Here is an 11,034-nt window from a genome sequence, read left to right on the forward strand (position 1 = left end):
CAAAGATGAGGAGGAAGAGGAGAACAAGGAGGGGGAAGAGGAGGACAAGGAGTTGGAAGGACGAGAAGGTGGACAAAGATGAGGAGTTGGAAGAGGTGGACAAGGAGGGGGGAGAGGAGGACAAGGAGGAGGAAAAGATGGGGGGAGAGGAGGACAAGGAGGGGGTGGAGGAGGAGGACAAGGAGGAAGGAGAGCCGCCATCACTGATGAGATTCGGGCCACTATAATTGACCATGTCCTCAACCATGGGTTGACGATGAAGGAGGCCGGACTGAGGGTCCAACCAAACCTGAGACGCTTCACGATGGCATCCATCATACGGACACTCAGGAATGAGCATAGGTGAGAAATACTACTCCCTTGACTTTACTGTATGTAGTACTGCATACTGTATCAATACAGCACTCAATGATGACCGTATAATGTAAGTGAACAAAGCATGATCTACAGTATGTACTGCACATATGATGCTGAGATTGGGAACCGCATTCCTACTTTGTCAATACAATATGTAATTATGTTACTGTATCTGTATCTTTTGCAGGAATGAAGGATGGCCACACGCTGGTGGGAGCGGACGTCCACTCACAGCCCAGTAGGACACTGCAATCGTTGACACGGTCTTGGAGAACAATGCCATAACCCTGAGACAAATACAGCAAAGGATTATTGAAGACCAAGGTGTCTTCAACAACATCAATGCAGTCCCGGTGGGAGGCGATTGGCCGCCCTAGGCAAAATAACGACAGTGCGCCCCAGTGCCACAAGTTGTTCAGCGGGAGGGGGGCGGAGATTTGTTGACATTTCCAGACAATTCTGAGTGTCGGGTTTGTCCGCGCGCCCCTTATGCCTTGGCGCCCTAGGCAATTGCCTTGTATGCCAAGTGCATGCGCCGCCCCTGCATCAATGCATTCAGCCTGGCTACAGTGGGCCGTGTCCTGCTATGCAATTCTGTGCGAATGAAGCAGAAAGAAATTCAGATCGGGTCAAAGCACTGTGCCATGATTATGTGCAAGTAAGTCCTATATTCAGCACCCGTAATATGATGCAGTTACAGTATTTCTTCACATTGTATTGCAATGGCATACTAGTCTGCTCCAGGTCCATCTTTTTTGTGTTATTTTATATCCACTACTGACGCTACTAAATAGGACAGCAATGTCACCAGCAGACCTCCCGGAGTCCGATAGATACCCCCGTGTCTGCTGTGGATGTCGTAGCATTTAGTTAACACACACACACACGTACACACAGACATACACCAGCCCACTTCCGGCTTTAGGCCTGGGCCATAGCAAACACACACCAGTATTTGCCATGTCTTTCCTATGATGCTTTTTTAGCCTCTCTTACTCTGAAATGAAATTTAATGTAATGTATTGCTTTATAAATGTTCTTAGCCGGTAGACAAACATACTCCTGGAGCTTGCTCCATCGCCTTGTTGAGAGGGGTCAGGGAAGAATTTTTACAGCTCACTTATCTGGCCCCCGGGTGATAACTGTTTTTTTGCTTCCCTCTGGAATATGTAGAGAGTGGGTCGTATGCCCACCTCCCTTGTTCTCTGTAAAGCGCATTGTGTTGCCTCTGGGTATGAAATGCGCTATACAAATAAAGCTTTGATTGATTGATTGATTGACAGCCAGTCCGCTGCGCCTCCTTGTTTAGGTCTGCTTCTGGGCATGCCGGACTTCTCTCTCAACTTTTCTTTTCAGCTTCTGTGTGATTCCTGTGTGTCGCAGGTTTCACCGTGTCACTCGCATCCACCCTCACTTCCCTTCCTGGACATTTCTGTAAGACTGTAGGTTATTGCGTATTGTATTGTATCACTTGTCATTGTATTTCGCACTGGCTTGTCTTGTTCTTGCACTATGTTTGTTGTCATGCACCAACAGGACAAAAAACAAACTATTACAGCTGCCAAATACTGCAACTTAGAGACGAGCAGTAGCTTATTATAACACATCAGTAACACTGTTACACTTGTAGTCGGCAGCCTTCACCCAGATGCTCTGCTTATTACAACCTCTTTATACAGCATCAAAAGTCTATAACACAACACAAATATCACATTTTGAGAAACTATCACTCTAAGAGAAATCCTTCAAAATGGGTGAAAATAACAATAATTTGAAGAGCGGGTCAAGTCGATGGTACTTACAGAGTGAAGTGTGAGGTGTTGCTGGTGGACTCACTGACAGTGAAGTAAACGAGACCAGGGGGAGGTCTGTGGTTGATCTTTCTAAGTAGCCAAAGGACTTCCTCTATCACACCGTCATCAGCATGACAAAGAATCAAGACACTTGCTTAGTTAGTTGTTGTTAAAAAATCAGTTTTAAATCAATAAATCAGTCTATAAATCAATACATTCAGTGTGTCTACTCCTGCCGTTGATAGTATAAGGGGAGTAGTAGTGACTAAAGAAGTGGGTATTCTCTGACGGGAAACGAGAGGAAGAGAATGAGAGAGCTAGAATGATAAAGAAAGAGAGGGGAGGAGGGGAAAGAGAAATGGAGTAGAGGAGAAGAGGAGAGAGACCTGCTGTAGTTATTTGACATGACCAATGCTCAACCCCCCCACCCCCGTCTACAGCCCTCTGACCCTGGCTGTCCCACCTGACTCTACAGATGATGTGATGACCTAGGATTAACATCATCATCATCATCATCATCATCATCAGGATTAACATGTTCTTACTAATGTTGTCAAACAGTCGCTATCATCCACACAGCTACAGACAGAGAGAGAGAGTTGGATGGAAGGAGAAAGAACAGAGAGTAAGAGAGAGAGAGAGAGAGAGAGGGGGGAAGGGGTGGAGAGTTGAGAGAGACAAAGATAGAGTGAGAGAGAGAGGGGGTGGAGAGTGAGAGAGAGAGGTGGAGAAATAGAGAGAGAGGGAGGACGGACAGAGTTTAGAGAGAGAGAGGTCGAGAAAGAGAAGGGGAAGAGAGAGGAGTAATGGAGTTAGATGGAGAGAGTAAGAGGAGAGATGGACAGAGAGAATGACGAGAGGAAGGGATATATATGGTGTAGAGAGAGAGAGAGAGAGAGAGAGAGAGAGAGAGAGAGAGAAACAGAGAGAGAAGAGAGAAAACGAGAGGTTTGGTCAGTGTTGAGGTTGTGGTCTTGTGGTCGAAACACAGAGAGGCACTGATCAATTCAATTCAGTTCAATTGTAAAATATACTGACAAGCTCAGGGCCAATTAATGAGCTGAAGACTCTAACTTACACTGACGCACACACACACACGCGCGCACACACACACACACACACACACACACACACACACACACACACACACACACACACAGACCAGAGATTGACCCAGGCCCCCAGTTTTATGCTGCTTTTTTAATGCTTTATTTCTATCTCTCTCTACTACCTCTTTCTACTTCCTCTCTCATCTCTCCACCCCCCCCCCCTCTATCTAGGGGCTCAGTGAGCAGTGTTTCCTGTGGAACTGATCTCTTGGGGTGGTGGTGTGTGAAAAAAAGAGTCTGATTTCGAAACGGAAAAAGCGAGGGATCGGAGACCACCCTTCTTCCTCCCTTGTTCCTCTCTCCTGTCCCCTTCCTTCTCCTCCCTCCTCTCTTGCGCTCCTCTCAACAACCTCTCTCTCCTCTTCTCTCTCACCTGTGCCTCCACTCTGTGCCTGTGCCACAGTCCTGTCCTCTCCTACCACAATCCCTGCATCTGCCTAAAAAAAAACAATTAACTGAAGAGCAGGTCTATAAAGATGGCCTAACCTATCTCGTAAGGCTGGTAAAGTCCTAGAGCTTAAAATGTAATTAATTACATGTAACTGGACGGGATAAAACAGTAAACCCACATAAGCACTTAATAAATCATATGGTTTTTAGACATATTTTAATCAAATGTATTGTAGGTTACCATTATAACAGCAGCTGTAGATAAATAAATAAAAAGGTAAGCTAGTCTTTAAACATGCCTAAATAATTTTTTCTGTTATTTTGATTGGCACATTTAGGTGGCTGGAGGAAGATTAACGCAAGCTAGTGTTAGTTCAGCCAGACAGACAGCAGCGCGGAGCTCAAAGGGAGCAGCTCCGCTTCGGCTCAAACTGTGTTTTCAGATAACGTTACGTAACGTTAGCAACTCAAGGCCAATTTATCATATTCATTTTTTACTTGTCCGATCAGACACCTGCATGAGGCATTCCTCTTGCCCGAACAGAGTTTACTGGTCCCTGGGAAGCTGGCAAAACTGTTAGCCTACAGGTAACTTTATCTATGTTCCTTAATCCCCCGGTGTGAATCATGGCTAGCCGGCAATAACCTAGCCTACCTGACTGGTCTCATCATTCTCCTCTCTCTTCCTCTTCAATAACCTAGCCTACCTGACTGGTCTCATCATTCTCCTCTCTCTTCCTCTTCAATAACCTAGCCTACCTGACTGGTCTCATCATTCTCCTCTCTCTTCCTCTTCAATAACCTAGCCTACCTGACTGGTCTCATCATTCTCCTCTCCCTTCCTCTTCAATAACCTAGCCTACCTGACTGGTCTCATCATTCTCCTCTCCCTTCCTCTTCAATAACCTAGCCTACCTGACTGGTCTCATCATTCTCCTCTCCCTTCCTCTTCAATAACCTAGCCTACCTGACTGGTCTCATCATTCTCCTCTCTCTTCCTCTTCAATAACCTAGCCTACCTGACTGGTCTCATCATTCTCCTCTCTCTTCCTCTTCAATAACCTAGCCTACCTGACTGGTCTCATCATTCTCCTCTCCCTTCCTCTTCAATAACCTAGCCTACCTGACTGGTCTCATCATTCTCCTCTCCCTTCCTCTTCAATAACCTAGCCTACCTGACTGGTCTCATCATTCTCCTCTCTCTTCCTCTTCAATAACCTAGCCTACCTGACTGGTCTCATCATTCTCCTCTCCCTTCCTCTTCAATAACCTAGCCTACCTGACTGGTCTCATCATTCTCCTCTCTCTTCCTCTTCAATAACCTAGCCTACCTGACTGGTCTCATCATTCTCCTCTCCCTTCCTCTTCAATAACCTAGCCTACCTGACTGGTCTCATCATTCTCCTCTCCCTTCCTCTTCAATAACCTAGCCTACCTGACTGGTCTCATCATTCTCCTCTCCCTTCCTCTTCAATAACCTAGCCTACCTGACTGGTCTCATCATTCTCCTCTCTCTTCCTCTTCAATAACCTAGCCTACCTGACTGGTCTCATCATTCTCCTCTCCCTTCCTCTTCAATAACCTAGCCTACCTGACTGGTCTCATCATTCTCCTCTCTCTTCCTCTTCAATAACCTAGCCTACCTGACTGGTCTCATCATTCTCCTCTCCCTTCCTCTTCAATAACCTAGCCTACCTGACTGGTCTCATCATTCTCCTCTCCCTTCCTCTTCAATAACCTAGCCTACCTGACTGGTCTCATCATTCTCCTCTCCCTTCCTCTTCAATAACCTAGCCTACCTGACTGGTCTCATCATTCTCCTCTCTCTTCAATAACCCAGCCTACCTGACTGGTCTCATCATTCTCCTCTCCCTTCCTCTTCAATAACCTAGCCTACCTGACTGGTCTCATCATTCTCCTCTCCCTTCCTCTTCAATAACCTAGCCTACCTGACTGGTCTCATCATTCTCCTCTCCCTTCCTCTTCAATAACCTAGCCTACCTGACTGGTCTCATCATTCTCCTCTCTCTTCAATAACCCAGCCTACCTGACTGGTCTCATCATTCTCCTCTCTCTTCCTCTTCAATAACCTAGTTTACCTGACTGGTCTCATCATTCTCCTCTCTCTTCCTCTTCAATAACCTAGCCTATCTGACTGGTCTCATCATTCTCCTCTCTCTTCCTCTTCAATAACCTAGCCTACCTGACTGGTCTCATCATTCTCCTCTCCCTTCCTCTTCAATAACCTAGCCTACCTGACTGGTCTCATCATTCTCCTCTCTCTTCCTCTTCAATAACCTAGCCTACCTGACTGGTCTCATCATTCTCCTCTCTCTTCCTCTTCAATAACCTAGCCTACCTGACTGGTCTCATCATTCTCCTCTCCCTTCCTCTTCAATAACCTAGCCTACCTGACTGGTCTCATCATTCTCCTCTCTCTTCCTCTTCAATAACCTAGCCTACCTGACTGGTCTCATCATTCTCCTCTCTCTTCCTCTTCAATAACCTAGCCTACCTGACTGGTCTCATCATTCTCCTCTCTCTTCCTCTTCAATAACCTAGCCTATCTGACTGGTCTCATCATTCTCCTCTCCCTTCCTCTTCAATAACCTAGCCTACCTGACTGGTCTCATCATTCTCCTCTCTCTTCCTCTTCAATAACCTAGCCTCCCTGACTGGTCTCATCATTCTCCTCTCTCTTCCTCTTCAATAACCTAGCCTACCTGACTGGTCTCATCATTCTCCTCTCTCTTCCTCTTCAATAACCTAGCCTACCTGACTGGTCTCATCATTCTCCTCTCTCTTCCTCTTCAATAACCTAGCCTACCTGACTGGTCTCATCATTCTCCTCTCTCTTCCTCTTCAATAACCTAGCCTACCTGACTGGTCTCATCATTCTCCTCTCCCTTCCTCTTCAATAACCTAGCCTACCTGACTGGTCTCATCATTCTCCTCTCCCTTCCTCTTCAATAACCTAGCCTACCTGACTGGTCTCATCATTCTCCTCTCTCTTCAATAACCCAGCCTACCTGACTGGTCTCATCATTCTCCTCTCTCTTCCTCTTCAATAACCTAGTTTACCTGACTGGTCTCATCATTCTCCTCTCTCTTCCTCTTCAATAACCTAGCCTACCTGACTGGTCTCGTCATTCTCCTCTCTCTTCCTCTTCAATAACCTAGCCTACCTGACTGGTCTCATCATTCTCCTCTCTCTTCCTCTTCAATAACCTAGCCTACCTGACTAGTCTCATCATTCTCCTCTCTCTTCCTCTTCAATAACCTAGCCTACCTGACTGGTCTCATCATTCTCCTCTCCCTTCCTCTTCAATAACCTAGCCTACCTGACTGGTCTCATCATTCTCCTCTCTCTTCAATAACCCAGCCTACCTGACTGGTCTCATCATTCTCCTCTCTCTTCCTCTTCAAAAATCGTCGTATGCCCATCTGGAAAATTGTATTGATATATTAGGTTATAGGATCCGTTAGTTGTCATCAGGGAATTATAAAACCAAAGGCTTTACCAACGTGCTTGAGATGGGTAGCCGCTATAACGGCACTTAGATTACTAACTAACTAAATGTATTTTAGACAGTAGGCTAGGCATTTTGAGAAGTAGGCCTAGGTGCCAGCACCAGTGTTCAGCCCAATTCAAACACTGGTTAACACTATGGTCATATTTGAGCGTCGATAGTTTCTACCTATGTTTCGTTGTAACCGCCGCTCACTGAAGAAAAAATCCCTTCACGCGCCGAGTCTTCCGATCACCTCAGAAAGTAGCAGCATGGAGCGCGCGGCCTATAGGCTCTTAGTCTTATTGAAAATGAATAGTCCTAATGTGGGCGCGACAGTGGTTTTGAAAGCGCATTTAGGCAGAAATAGTTTACGTTTAAGATTTTTAATTTAAGACTTTTATATATATATATATAGCCTAATTTGTATTATTGTTTTTTGTATCAAATGTTTGGTGTGGCGGCAAGGATCTTGCCGTGGCGGTGCGCCACGGCAAAACCTTACCAGCGGAAACGTTGAGAGAACAGTGAAAGACAGAGAGAGACAGAGAGAGAGAGAGAGAGAGAAAAAGACAGAGACAGACAGAGAGAGAAAAAGAGAGAGAGAGAGAGAGAGATAGAGAGAGACAGAAAGAGAGAGAGAGAGAGGAAGGTGTGATGACTGTGGTCATTGATGGTCTTCTGGGGTGAAGCCTATTGGAGGAGGATGTAGGAACAGATGACCTCTGTGTCTTTTACCAATCATTGACTTATTACTCATTCAAATGAGGCCATAGCCACCTGTACAGATGCAACACTTCTGAAGCAAAAAAAAGAATCTAGTATATTCATCAAACTTTATTAAAATATGCTCTTGCAGCTATAATTCATGCCAACACAGGACTGGAAAATATCTTATGTTAAAAAAGAATAGAATAACTATCAATACAGCTATACAGGAAATATAAGGGTCATACAAGGTCCTACGTATAAGCACACGTGGGCTGGGCATCTGAAAGACACTAATATAAAATAATAAAATACAATCAATCATCCAACAATCAATCAATTAATAAATCAATATTTCAGTGCAGTATGAGGGGTTGGACTGTCTGTCCTTGTGCAATACAAATACAGCAGTGGTCTCCAAACTGTACCAACCCAAACTGCCACTCTATATAAACAAAGAATATAAGCATTATTCACAAACAGTAATGGCTTCCTAACAATATACTCTCATGATTTTATAACACACTGTAGCATTACAGATATTCTGAAATATTTAATGAAAGTTAGAAAAATATAATTGCCTTGTTCTATTACAAATATAAAAAGCTTAAAATACAGTATATACAAGTGATGTGTATTAACTGTATAATACTGTATATTGAATACTGTATAATATACATACACATAGTACTGCAAACACAAAACATTGCTTGTAAGCCCATGCAGACTGGGGGGTTAGAAGAGCCTGACGGATCCATTCACCAAACCAATCAATCAACCAATCAATCAATCAATTAATCAACAAATCAACCAATCAATCAATCAATCAATCAGACTGTACAGCACAAACGGTTGGATGGTCTTCCCTTGTGCAGTGATATAAATTGATCAGTTGTCTCCAAACTTTACCAACCCAACTTGTGCCACTCCATACAAACCAAGCAATAACGTTGTTATTATCAAACAATATTACAGTATATTATCTTTTGCATATTTATAATATAATCCCCTCACTACACACCCCTACTCACACAATGGCTATGTGGGCAGGTCAAGGAGAAACAGACATACTCATCACTGATTCAGATGGATAACCAAGCTGTGTGTGTGTGTGTGTGTGTGTGTGTGTGTGTGTGTGTGTGTGTGTGTGTGTGTGTGTGAGAGAGAGAGAGAGAGAGAGAGAGAGTGTGTGTGTGTGCGTGTGTGTGTGAGAGTGAGTGTGTGTGTACAGTATGTGTGAGTCAATGTGTGTGTGTGTGTGTGTGTGTGTGTGTGCGTGTGTGTGAGAGAGAGTATGTGTGTGTGCGTGTGTGTGCATGTGTGTGTGAGAGTGTGTGTGTGTGTACAGTACGTGTGAGTCAATGTGTGTGTGTGTGTTCAGGTTCTGACTTTGGTAACCGTGCTGTAGAGTTCAGAAAGGTCCTCAGGGTTCTGAACAGCAGCTCTGAGAGAAACAAAGAAAGAAGCTTCAATACAACAAATATCACACAACACAAACTATATATCACACAACACACTATATACCACACAACACACTATGCCTACATTATACCATGGCCTGGGTAATACTCTTTTCTTATTGGCCAGCAGACGTGCGTTAAAACCGTGTATATGCACACGTAGTTCGGCTGAAGTTTAATTACTGATCTAAATTAATGCGCCGGCTTTGACAGCAACCCAAATGAGCTCATCCCATAGCCTGCTGTACCATTGCTAGCTACAGTAGCCATGAACGAAGTGTTGGATACTGCATATTTGCTGTGCAACGCATCCATTGTCCAGTTGTCAAATCAATTTGCCCACAAACTCTTTATGATAGCCAGACACCTCACTGTCCCCAAATCAAAAACTGTTTTTTCACTTTGTGTTATAACGTTAGCCTATCACTGTCATTCTTGACATTCACAACATTCTTGACTCTACTTGACTCTACCCAAGTTACGTTTCATCTTGTAACCAACCGTTACATTATTGCACATGGCAACTTTTGGGCTTTTACTGTCATTTTAAAAAGTAGAAAGATTGCTCTGGCAGTAGCCTATTTAGAGGCGGAAGAGGAGAGAGTTGGTCGGACTATCACAGTGTGAAGAGGCAATTGCTGGATACCATGTTGCTTCACATAATGCTATACACATCCCGTCCTCGCAAAACTCACAATGAACGTAAGATACGACAGTGATATACCACGACATGAAAACAATACTTTTGGAGTTGAGGACAATCAGGGGTGCGTTCAAATTCAGCGATCGTTAGCCAACTATTTTCCGTTAGCTTTGTGTTCGCCGCAAACGTTTGTTAACAGAAGCTAACAGTCTGGAGAGGTAGTTCGCCAGTAATGGAACGAGGATCACAATGGACCCAGGCTTGTAGCCTAACGGTATTTTGGAACATTGTTGCGTTTATGCGAACTATTTGGAACGTTCATTAAAAGCCGATCAAATGTGACCGTTTGGAGAAAACATGTTTGCGACGAACGTTCGCCGCCGTTAGCTGAATTTGAACGCAGCCCTGGTGTCTGGCAACTAGGTTTGGCAGCTGGACGATTTATATGTTGCACAGCAAATATGCAGTAGCCTACACTTCGCTCATCTAGCAATATGAGGTAGCTACAAGAGATATATGGGTACAGTAGGCTATGGAATTAGCTAGTTTGGGTTGCTAGGCTCATTGTTTGGTTGCTAGGTCGTATCCAGGGTTGAGAGACATTGCTGAAAGAAAAGGTAACGGACACTTTCCATTTCACTTACGGTTCCAAACCCATGTTAACTATTGGATGTCATTGCTGTTCCTCCAAGAAATATGATATTAAATTTGTAATTCCATAGTGCAACGTGATCTAGCAGTGAGGGACTATAATGAAACTCAACGAGTAGGTGTGCGTTAATTAAGCAATAAACCACGAGAGGCCGTGTGCCTAAAACCCCCCTAGCCCACTCGAACCCCCCCGGCCTCGAGTGGTTTATTGCTTTTATACAACGGTTACTTAACACACAGCAATGTAAAATATTAAGATTTATTCAAAACGAAGCATCATTCCCTCAATTCCGCGGAGCAAAATAGTTCCCCTAACAAAAGGGTTGCCAAGCAACAACAACAACTACAATGCATTGGATCAAATGGGAGGCGCATTAATACTGACAATGGAATGATATGCGGTCCCAGGTGTGT

Source organism: Borostomias antarcticus (genome assembly GCF_949987555.1).
Source record: "Borostomias antarcticus genome assembly, contig: scaffold_129, whole genome shotgun sequence".
Taxonomy (NCBI): Eukaryota; Metazoa; Chordata; class Actinopteri; order Stomiiformes; family Stomiidae; genus Borostomias; species Borostomias antarcticus.